Genomic DNA, 12,498 nt, shown 5'->3' on the forward strand with positions numbered 1-12,498 from the left:
AGGTCATCACATTAACAGAGGTGTAGTATTTTTTCACAATAGAGATAAGATATTCGTGATGTGAATTAAGGGAATTTTGAGGTACACCCTACATGTTGGAAACTGTTGGGCTAGGATGACTTTATGGCATAAATCTTGGGATTTATGGTCATAGAAATAATAGCTTACTCTGATAAACAATTGCTTACTCTTGAAGAATTAATTATTACAGATGCTTTATAGTTTTATCCTATACCAGAATGTGGCTATTTTTCTGTTGACTTCTCAATCTGTAACATCCCATTGGAAATTGAATCTATTGCAGAATTTCATAACATGCAAACAAATATGGAAAGTTCAGAATTTGAAAATCAGTAGTTATCAGTCATAGGAATTTTGAAGAACACATATATTCTCTCCTCTTAGCAATGTATTTTCTTTTAAAAGTTATGGATTTCTATAGAATTACAATCTTTTTGGTTTTGGTATGAGAAAGTACTAAATTTATTCTTTTTTCAAAATATTGGCAAGTATATTGTGAAAATATTGTCTAGTTGGATTCAAGTTGATGGTCCTCTGATTAAAAAGGGGTAATTAATTCAAATTAGATGCCAAATAGTATTGTTTTTTAAAAAGTTACTACACAAAGAATAATATTACTTTACCAATACAGTGAAATTATATTTCATGCAGCTTATTTTTTAAATTTAATTTTATTGTCAAAGTGATGTACAGTGGGGTTACAGTAATTGTAAAGTAGTGAATACATCAATTTTCAAAATAGTTACCCCTCTCTCATTTTTCTTACAGTTTTCCTTCACCCCCAAACCCCTCACAAGTTGTAAGGTACATTTCCAACCTATTGTCTTGTGAGTTTTTCTATTGCATTGGTTTGCCCTTTGTCCTTTGTCTCACCATTTTGTTGTTCATATTCCCTTCCCTAATTAAGGTAAAGGTATACACAATACACAGGGTATCAAAATCAAATACAACAGGGGATAAACCATAAGGGAAAACCCCAAAGAAAATAGAAATCACATAGTACATTAAAAACAACAACTGCAAATAAATATCTGTTTCCATATCTTGGAGTTCATTTTGCTCAGCATCAGCTTATATGAACATATATAGGCATTACAAAACCACTGGAAAATAATATTTTCACGGACACTTTATCATGACAACAATGTAAGTGTTTTTGATGGTAAAGGTGGAATTAAGATTGGTGAATTCGCAATTCTGATAAAGGGATTTCAAAAAAGTTAAAAAATTCTGACAGGTAAATTTTAACTGTTCAAATTTTTTAACAACTTTGCCTATTAAGAAAATTTAAAAATGACTGGAAAAATAGGCTTTCATGCAAAGAAATCCATGGAGACTAAGCTGAGAGGGAACAATGTGGGTGAAGATGGCTCATTTTCACAGTAAAATAACAAACCTCACAAACCTTGCTGTAAATCCTGTAGGTTCCCTTGAGAATTGTCCTTACCCAGGAAACATATTCTCACTGTGAAACAATGTTGTACTGGAATTTAAATTCAAATTTCTTATAACATGTGGAGTAGATGGGGACAAACAACTCGTTTAAGGATTCAGGTGGACCTGTTGCAACAATGAGAAGTACAAAATGTCATGTCAAAACCAGCTTTACAATGCCGGTGTGGGGGGGGGAGGGGGGTATAATTGGGTGGGGGGAGGGGGGTAAAATTGGGTGGGGGGAGGGGGGAGGCCGGGAAGGGAAGTGAAGGGTAAACAAAGGAGGAGGCTGCAATGCTTGGTAAGAAATGTATCCATTATCCTGCCCATGTAATTGTAGCCCCTTTGTACAGTATGTTCTCAAATAAAATAAAATACAATTTAAAAAAAAAAAAAAAAAAAAAAAGAAAATGAAGAATGCAAAAAAAAAAAAAAAAAAGGCATCAAAATTTATGAATTGACTTTTAATTACCAAACAGTAATTCTCTGAAAAAGATGATTTGGGTCAAAATATTTAGGGAGAAAGTGCCCTCCACAATGAAAGCAGGTATTGGGTATACACTATTCTGTTTATAATAGTTTCCACAATGTCTTTGCATGTGAAGCACTGAAACACAGAAAAAAATTCTGGTTGGATATCTTAAACCAATGATTTCTCATTTCTACGTAGCTCACAAAATATAATATCCTTATTAACATGACATAGTGAAGACTTCTCTTATTACATAAGCCAAAAAGTTTTGGGATCAGAAAATAATTGAGCAAATAAGAAAACACATTCTTAGAAGCCCTGGCTAAGTGTATTGATTTCAGCAGTAGAGGGATTCCAAAACTTTTTGAAATAGATTGTGTTAATATTTTTGCTACGTAAAGTGATTTTACAGAGCCTATTTGGCTCACCACAATGCAGAACAGATTGAGTGAAGACATGAAAATAAATTCCACATCCACATAAAAGAGGTTAAAAAGAAAAACCATGATGATGGAGCAGTGGGGGATGCCTTCTAGTCCTTCAGCTTCACGGGATTTGAAGCCAAGAAGCTGTGATTAATTGGAAATCAAGCAAGAGCTAAGAGGAGAACATAGAAGTAGGACAAAGGATTATTGTCCGTTGTAACAGACACTGTCACAAAGTATGGATGATTTAACTCTATTCTTCTCCATATATCTTGTTGAGCAAATGCAAGACCAAGAGAAAAATAATCTATTGAAATAATTTTACAAAGGATAACTTCACTGTTCCTCATATGGTATCTAAGGAGAGTCTTTTTATTGTGAAAAAAACTGTACAGAGGGGTTACAATTACATGGGCAAGATAATGAATACATTTCTTATCAAGCATTGTAGCTTCCTCCTTTGTTTCTCCTTCCCATCCCTTCCCAGACTCCCCCCTCACCCAAGCCTCCCCTCACCCACTAACCCCCCAACAAAGTTGTAAAGTTCGTTTTCGAAATGACAAATTGTACTTCTCATTGTTGCAATGGTCCACCTGTATCCATATTTAAACGACTTGTTTTTCCCCTTCCCCTCCACAAATTATACCGACATCAAATACAGTGAAAGCAGGGGTTATACTGTGGGAGAGGGACAGACAAAGCAACAAAGAAATAATCATATAAATGCATTAGAAACAAATGCATGAAAGAAAAAAAAACATTTAAATACATATCTTATTGTTCATTTTCCTAACATCACCTTATCTGACCTTTTCTACTTGACTCATACATATACTAACTATTGAAAATAAGGGAAACCATGGGACCTATGTTTCTTTGGGCTTGGCTTACTTCACTTAACATAATTTTTTCTTAAGTCTAAGGAAAGTCTTAAGAGAGAAGATAAAAGTGGAGTATTCTTCGGTTTCCTCAAGCATCTTGTTAGCAAAATATATCTTTGAGGTTAGAAGTTATTGAATCAAAAAGTGGTGGAGTCCTTATTTTTGTGGGCACTTTAAATACAAAATACTTTCAAGGTAAAAGAAAAAGTATAGCTAAATATTTGTGATCACAGCTTCTTGGACTGTTTTTTCAGAGACAAAGTTTTACATTAGAGTTTGTCCTCATTAATATAGATGTTGGGGTTTTGTGGCAACCAAATGCAAGGGTGAAGTTTAATGCACTCTCTTGGACAAGATAACAGCATGATAGAAAAAAAGGTAAATAATATTTAGTGAATTAGTTTGACTAATTACTTTGCCAGACAAAAAGGAAAGATATAATTCAAAATCACTTGATTTAAAAGAATGACGAAAGAGTAGTGAAGAGAGATGAGAGAAAATATAGAGGACTGTTCTGTCTCCAGTAGTGTAATGGGTGCTTGATCCGTTTCTTCCAATCTATCTTCACAAGCTATCAAGTGTGGCTTAGGACTGGAGTATCCAGTGAAGTGAAAGAGAACTCACAGAAGAAAATATTTGCAGCAGATGCAGATGATTTATAACCTTAGAAAATCTATTTAAATCTGTTCAAAATTTTCTGCTACCCCAAACTTCCCTCTTTGAACAGTTTTGTTTCCTTTTCCCAAGACTACCCTTCATTAAATATTTAAAATTTTGAGAGGTCATATTTATCCTCTCTAGAGGTTGCTGTTTGCTTGTGATTTTTGTGTGTTTTTGTTTTTTGTTATGTTTTTAACTGAATTTCAAAATGTTGAGCAAGTGTATTACAATAAATGTCTATCTAATTGTCCAATGCTCCTGGGTCAGAATGACTCCTTCTATCATTCTCAACCAACCCCTTTTTCCAAGATTTATTTCAGATTTACCACTTCTTTTGTCACATGTGTACATTGAGTATTCTAGCTGTACTTGCCCCTTGTTCCATTTTTTCATTCATTCTATGTTTTTACTATTATTCCTTTCTGGTTTAAACTTCCTGATAGTCATTCTGTTAAACTATCTGTTAATACTTTGAGAGGTTTATATACATTCCATGGAGTTTCAATCCTGCATATACTTGAATGTATGTCAGCTTATATTTCCATATTTCATTCATCTGCAATAACAATTTGCAAGACTGGAGATGTGCAGCCCCTAGACATGATAATATTCTCATTCATTTGGAAGATTAATCTTTAGTCAACAAGAAAGTTTAAAAATGGCTAAGAATGTATTCCTAGCTACCAGTTTTTATAAATGGCTTTGTACAAAGTTTTGTGATTATTTTATTTGATATGGGATAATATTTTCTACTACCTATAAGTTTTGGAAAAAGAAGAAAACTAAAATTTACTACTATAGAGGAATATGATAGAAATAGAAGACAGATTTTATATTTGTCACATCTCTGATGAGTACCCATATTCAAGATTTAAAGTCTTATTTCATACTATGTTAGACAGATAGGGAAAACATAAAACAACATATGATAAGACAACTATTTGTGACTTTTTAAAATGTACCTTATTAAATGATGAAATTGACTTTAGTAGCTAGTGTTTGGGTTTGAATTATGGGAGGTTGATCTATTTAACACATTTCTGGAAGGCACCTACTGAACAAAACAAATGGTGGGAGGTACTATTTCTACACTTTAATGAATGGTTGAACGTGTTTGGCATTAGTGCTGGGTAAATAATTCATCTCTATTGTAACTTGCTCCCTACACTTGTAAAACTTGTAATGTCACTTATTATCATCTACTTGTCAAATGTTATTTCGGTGAATGTGATTTTTAAGAGTTTTGAAAAAGAATATATTTTCAGGAGATTAAATTTAGATTATCATTGGCTTGAGAGTGATAGCATTTTACACTACAGAACCAAGATTTACTGTAGTACCAGTAGTTTGAAGCATTAAGGATCTTCTCAATTAATGTTTTTCTGAATTATAATTGACCTGTAAGTCAAGTTTTCCTAGCCTTGGTAGACCAATTATGAATCTATCGTTCCCAGAACAATTTTTTGGCCTACTTATACTGGACTGAAATCTTTCAATAATCATTAGGAGAGGGGTATTAAAAATAATTTTGTGACATTTGTGATCTTGTTCACTCATATGGGCTGGGCATCTGTAAGTTTAAAGTTGTAATTACTGTACTTTCTCTCAGATATTGTGATCTCATCTTTCATTTTAAGTTGTCTTGCATTTCACAATTGCTTACTGCTAATTCCTGTGCTGTAAGGAATTGGGGTCCCGAAATACTATAGGAAATGAGAAATTGAGATGGATTTTCAATTACTTTCTGTTGGCATGTTGCATGGGCCTAGGTGAGAAATCTTGCCCTTGTTATCTGATGATGTGGATAACTGGGACCTGGGATCCTAGGACCCTTGGGTCCTGAAGAAGAATAATACCTTGTAGACATCATATCAGCAAAATTTGGGTATAATCATTACGAATGCTTCAGAAGTATGGAGAAAATCAGTTTGGGACCAGTGAGTTAAAACAATAAACAGAGTAGCAGCGTAAAATCCCTAATAGATTAGAGGAAAACTTTTTTTTTTTTTTTGCAATGTGAATTCAGAAGACCAAGAACACTTAGAATGTATCACAAGTTTATACCAAAGATATTGCATTGATATTTTTATTTCTAATATGTATTGTAAACCTAATTATTTGTATTCCAATACTATTTATTGGAATAAATAGCTATTTATTTGTCAAATTATCAATTAATTCTAGTAAGTTTCACTGTGTGAAATAAAATATCAACACATATAAATATAAAATGTATAACTATATGCAAGCAAAAGGCACACGTTTTGCAATATTCTGTTGTGGTTAGAGTATCAAATTATTTAAAGTATTTAAAGTATTATTTCATTATCTCTACCTCAGTGTTTGGTAGAGTTGGACCTAAAGCTTTACCATTTGAAGATTTACAGCCTAGTGGCAAGAGGAAACTCTTTGATTAAAACATTAACAATTTTAGGCCTAATATCGAGGAGAGACATATAGACTTCTCTTGTAACTCTGAAAACATTTGGTGATAGAAAGGCAGTAGTGTTAATTGCTGCCTGGTTGGATGGTAGACGGGCCAGAACATTAGTTAATCATGCATATGAACAATTTTTTCACCTTCTTGGCTTTAGATACTTTTGAAATATTAGGTATAATAACCAATTATATTTTGATAAAATACCTTCTAGTCTAAACATTTCTATATGAACTGTTCCTGTCACTATAATCCCATGTAATTAAGATTAATTTTGTTCCAGTAAGAAAATCTATGCTGTCAGGGTAAGATATTCTGGTTCGTCTTTCATAAATGGAAGAAAGATAAAGGGTCAGGTAGACATTTGTGCCAATAAGATCTCATTTAGGAATTTTTAAGCTGCAGAACTTTAGAAGTATTTCTTAAGCAAGGCTTACTTTGAATCCATTAGCTCCACAAACTAACTCAGCTGAAAAATAAGTACTTGAAAAGCCATCACCTTTGGACCTAGCTTTAAATTCTTCAAAGTATGATGAAATCTAAAATGAAAAATACTTAAAATACTCATTAACAAAAAAATTGCAAATGTGAGCAATCTACCAAACAATATAAGTTTTTTTTCCAATATACACAGAATTTTAGAGAAGTAATATCAATAGCATTTTTAGGAACAATAAGGTTTCCTAGTTACAAATAGTCAACCAAGGATATATGCCTGTATAAAGATTGCATCATTAGCTACTTAAATTTAGAGGATACTAAATGCTTCAACAGCACGTCTACCCAAATTACAATACAAAGATTAACATGGCACTTGCACAAGGATGATATGAAAATTTGTGTAATATTCCATATTTTTCATTCTTCAGATGCAAGAAATGAAAAACAGTTATTAAAAATTGATTACAAAAATACAGTTGTAACGATACATGTAATTCATTGAATTGAAAGTTAGTTTGACATCAGTGTATTAAATCATCACCTTAGAAAAGCCTTTACATAGCATAACCTTTACAAAACATTTGAAATTAGATAACATTTTCATTTTATCCCAAAGAAATAAAATACTATAAGGACCTAGGGAAAAAAAAGGAATCTTAAACTGTTTCTATATGGAATGCTATCTGAAATGACACATTTATTAATGAACCTATATATTATGAAAAAATGTAGAATTAAAAGTATTATATCTAGGAGAGAATGAAATAGATTATGGATATTATACAAAAAGAATACAGATTACATTAAAATATCCTTTTTCAGACAAGAAATAGAAATATCTTTAGTTTCTGTATTACTCATTTCAACAGATAAGTTAAAATTATTTCTGATTATAAAAATCACAAACTCTGCAGACATCATTATTGATGTATACAAACAAATCTTGAATACATTTTGACATCAAAGTCCGGAAATTCACTTGGAAGAATAGCCTGGAATCCATGAATTTTTGAAGTAAGATATTAATGTGGCTTTTTGTGTGAAAATATTTTGTACGGACACAAAGTTGGATTGGCATTTTTGAAATTTAAGAAACTTAACCATACCATTATGACTTAGGAGAAAAATATTTGCAGCCTTCCACAACTTCAAAGAGGTAGTGATACATACTTTTCCTTTTGGCAATATCAAATGCAGCTTCTTCCAAGTTGTTCTTGACCTGGTTTGATATAATATTTCAATAGAAAGAGATCCCGCATACCTTTGTTATTTCTATTCCCAGCAGCAAGATACAAAGTTGTCAAGAGTTCTTAAGTTTGGGCATTGGTATCTGCATCATGATGAAGTAAGAAAGAAGCCACTCTGGTATTATTCCACATATAAGCACTATGCAGGGGTGTCCAGCCATTCACAGTTATTGCATGAACAACTGCCTTGAGCCAACAACTCATGGACAATGTCTAAGTGTCCACTGTAGGCTTCCTGATGAAGAGAGCTATAATCATCATCATCCCTAGTATTCACATGAGTGGCCTTTTTGGAAAGTAGTCCCTGCACTGTAGTAAGCCGATTATTTTCAACAGCCCAATGAAGAAATTTGCTTGGATACTTCTCCATTTTTTCTAGTAAATGATACCATTCCTCACTTTTTCATCTAGTTCCTTGTCTTCATCAGAATTGCCTAACTAGAGACTTTGAGTACCAGTGGGAATGAGGTGTACATGTTTTCCCCAATAGTTCACATTGGTTGAAGTAGTCAGAAAAATCCAGTGAATTTTCTACATCTATTTTTTCACCATGATTTTTTTCTCTTTTTTCATTTTTACTATTTGAAATTATTCTAACTGGAGAGTAGGGAATGGATAGAGAGCAGAAGAAATAAATGCAAAAACAATCTTCACAGAAGCAAATTCTCAGAGCTATTTCATGACTTTGAAAAGGATAAAGTGGCTGAAGTTAGTATAAATTTAGAAGTATGAAAATGGGAGGGGGGACCAAGATGGCAATGGGTCAGTAGGGAAACGCCACAGCTTTCCCCAACCAAAAAGAGAGTTCGAGTTCCTAAGCTTAATCTCCCTAAGAGACCGACAAAAACAAAAAGATGAACACCCATAGAAACACAGGAGGTGGAAAATAACAAAAAAGAAAGAGAGAAAAAGAACTTCATAACAGAGAAGTGCGAAGACTCCTCTCCCAATGCTTACTGGTGTTGAACAAGTCCAGCAGGGGCTGCTGGAGTCCCAGAGACAAAGGGGGCTGCCTGCAGATCACCCGCGCAGAAGGACTTAAGAAAGAAAGAAACAAAGAACTTCCACTCCTCTGGTCGAACCACTATTAAATAACCCCATGCTGCTGATCACATGTATGGTGTATATGTGTACACCATTATATGTTACAGACCGTGATAGACAATTTGCTCTAGGAAAGTTAGAATGAGTTTGTGACTTTAAATGAGCATCATCATCCCAAAATACCGTGAAAATTGGGAAACTTTGTAATCACTTCATCACAATAAAAAAAAAAAAACACCAAAAAACTACAAGTGGAGCTATGGCTCAAGTGGTAGAGCATGAGCCTTGAGCTGAATTGCTCAGGGACAGCTGCCAGGCCTAGAGCTCAAGCACCACACCTGACAAAAAAGAGAGAGAGAGATCTTTCATGTGATTGATTCTAACATATTTATAAAATTATGTCTTTATTGCTTTGTATGTCCCTCCCCTATGGTATAACCCCTGGTTTCACTATATATGAAGTTGGTGTATGTGGAGGGGAAGGGAAAAAAAACAAATCCTTAAAACAGAGATACAGGAGGACCCATTTCAACAATGAGATGTACAATACTTTATGTCGAAAAAAGAACTTTACACCTTTGGTTGGGGGGACAGTGGGGAGGACACGAAGGGATGGGAAGGGGAAACAAATGAGGAGGCTACAATGCTTGATAAGAAATGTGCTCATTATATCTTACCCATGTAATTGTTACTCCTCTGTACAGTATTTCACAATAAAAAGAAGTATAAAAATGACAAAAATATAAAAAGATATTCATATATTTCATTATATAACCCAAAGCAGAAAGCAAATATTGTTTAGATTATTTCTTAAAGCACAGTCTTTCAGGAGCTGGGAAGGTCGCTCAGTGGTAGAGTGTTTGCCTTGCATGCATGAGGTCCTGGGTTTGATTCGTCAGCAACATATAAGAAGAAAAAGACAAAAGTGGTGCAGTGGCTCAAGTGGTAGCACCATCTTTGAGCTGAAAAGCTGAGGGACAGCACTCAGGTTCCAGAGTTCAAGCCCCACAAAAACAAAAACCAAACCAAAAAACTAAACAAAACACAGCTCTCACATTTGTAGCCTCAATTCTGTAAAGACACTGCTTCAGTCTAGGACTAAGATTTTAGGTGTAGACATTGATCAACACTTCTGATTCATATTTCTACTTTAGAAAATTTTAAATCAATATTTTGTTTCTAATTTTTCTCTTTGTACATTCACATGAACCTATAAAAAATGGTGTGGACATCCCAGTAACATTCTCAAAGTACCTCCTGATGATGAGTTATGAAAAGTTGTATTCTATTACAAAAAGGAAAACAATGCTACAAATAAAAAAAACTAATAATTAAATATTAATGGTTAATAAAATAAAAACCAAACACCAGTGTTTCCAGTTTTTGAAGTGTTTTACATATTAGATTTTACTATTTACTCATATTCCTGTACATTTAAAACTGACTAAGATTATGATGTTCACAAGAGTTTTGTAGGCTACGAGTAGCCTTCAAAGTTACCCACTAAGGTTACTCTTTCTTTATGGCTCATCTCATCATTTGTATATGGCTTATATCATCATTTGTTCCTCACTAACATGAAAAGGAAGCCCTCAAGTTTTAACCGAAACTGTGTAGTTAAAATCGTAACTCTTCCCTGTTTCTTTACACAGATTTTGTAACTTCTCATAGTAAAGTTTCTAAAAACTCTGAAATGTTCATACTTAGTAGTATATGTCTGCTACCATAAATCTTAAATACTTTATGGAAAAGTTTTATGACCTGCCGAACAGTCTTAATTTTGGCATATATAAGCAAATGCCAAATATTAAACATATTTAAAACAATAAAACTTTTAACAAAACTTAGCACTTGCTACAGTGCTCATTATGACAGATGCCATGTATAGAATAATGAATTTCTATCCTTACACATCACTTGAACAACAAATATCTGGAATTATTTTGTTTTTGACATATCTAACTTGACTTTATTCTTAAATGTGTGCTTATTTAAGAAATATATGGTTCTAAAATTTCACGACGTCTTTTGAACTTATTTTTTGTTGAATTATCTACTTTAGAAAAATCAATTCCAAAATGTTCTGTGCTCAGTTTGGCAGCACATACACTAAAATTGGAAAAATATAGAGAAGATTAGCATGACCCCTACGCAAGGATGACATGCAAATTGATGAAGATTTCCACATTATTACAACAACAGATGCTGGAGGGGATGTGGACAGAAGGGAACCTATTCCATTCTTGGTGGGCGTGAAAACTTGTTCAACCACTTGGAAAGAAGTATGGCGGTTCCTCAAAAGATTCCACATAGAGCTCCCCTATGACCCAGCAATCCCACTTTTGGGCATTCACAAAAATGATCAAACAAGACCATACTATAACTACCAGCAGAGCTATGTTTATTGTAGCATTATTTACCATAGCTAAGATATGGAACCAACCCCGATGCCCCTCAGTAAATGAATGAATCAAGAAAATTTTGTGTGTGTGTGTGTGTGTGTGTATGTGTGTGTGTGTATGTATATATGTATGTATGTATGTTTCTTTCTATCTACACATACATACATATGTATATATATTTGTATATATGTATATATATATTTATATATGTATATTTATATACATAAATATAAATATAGATTGGAATGTGTATATATACATATATACATATATATGTATATAGTATATGTATATGTATATATATACATATATATATATATATATATATATATATATATATATATATATATATATATATATTGGAATTCTATGCCTCCATCAGAAAGAATGGCATCGCCCAAATTGTTAGGGAATGGAAAGACTTGGAAAAAAAATTATATTTACTGAAGTAAGCCAAGTCCAAAGAAACATATGCCCCAAGGTATCCCTTACTTGCAATAAATAATATAAGCAGAAAACTGGGATAAGCAGAAAAGATCAAAAGCTATATGCATATTACTAGATAAGATGATGTTAAGCTAAATGAACCCCAAGATAAGGACAGTAGTGTTTTTTTTTATTCTTTCTTACTGTTGTTACTAACATATTTATCATGTACGATGTGTTTAGTTTTTGTTTTTTATATGGTCCTCCCCCACAGTGTAACCCCAGTTTTCACTGGATTTAATGTTGGTGCACCTACATCCTGTATATACACTCTCTAATTTGGGAAAGGAAAGGGAAAAATCAAAATGCTTAAATAGATATAAAAGTTGAGCCATTGTAACAATGAGATGCACAACACAATATGTTGGGGGGTGTGGGGGTGTGGGGATGAAAAGTGTGCTTGTGGAGGTGGAGGGGAAGGGATGGTAGAGGAAAAACAAAGGAGGAGTTAACAGTGCTTGATAAGAAATGCACTCATATCCTTGCTCATGTAACTTTAACCCGGCTATACAGTATTTTTACAATAAAAACATTAAAAAATGTTCTGA

The 12,498-nt window shown here is 33.3% G+C and overlaps 1 non-coding gene and 1 pseudogene across 1 annotated transcript; both read left to right on the plus strand.

The window, feature by feature from the left end:
• Positions 1-7,092: 7,092 nt before the first annotated feature.
• On the plus strand, positions 7,093-7,189 carry LOC138807169 (U6 spliceosomal RNA; annotated as a pseudogene).
• A 3,958-nt stretch (positions 7,190-11,147) lies between these two features.
• Positions 11,148-11,254, plus strand: LOC138807173 (U6 spliceosomal RNA). The gene has a single exon (XR_011366073.1). It is a non-coding gene; the product is annotated as a U6 spliceosomal RNA (small nuclear RNA).
• The last annotated feature ends 1,244 nt before the right edge of the window (positions 11,255-12,498 follow it).

The sequence above is a fragment of the Dipodomys merriami genome, unplaced genomic scaffold (assembly GCF_024711535.1).
Source record: "Dipodomys merriami isolate MVZ:Mamm:240054 unplaced genomic scaffold, mDipMer1.0.p SCAF_413, whole genome shotgun sequence".
Classification (NCBI taxonomy): domain Eukaryota; kingdom Metazoa; phylum Chordata; class Mammalia; order Rodentia; family Heteromyidae; genus Dipodomys; species Dipodomys merriami.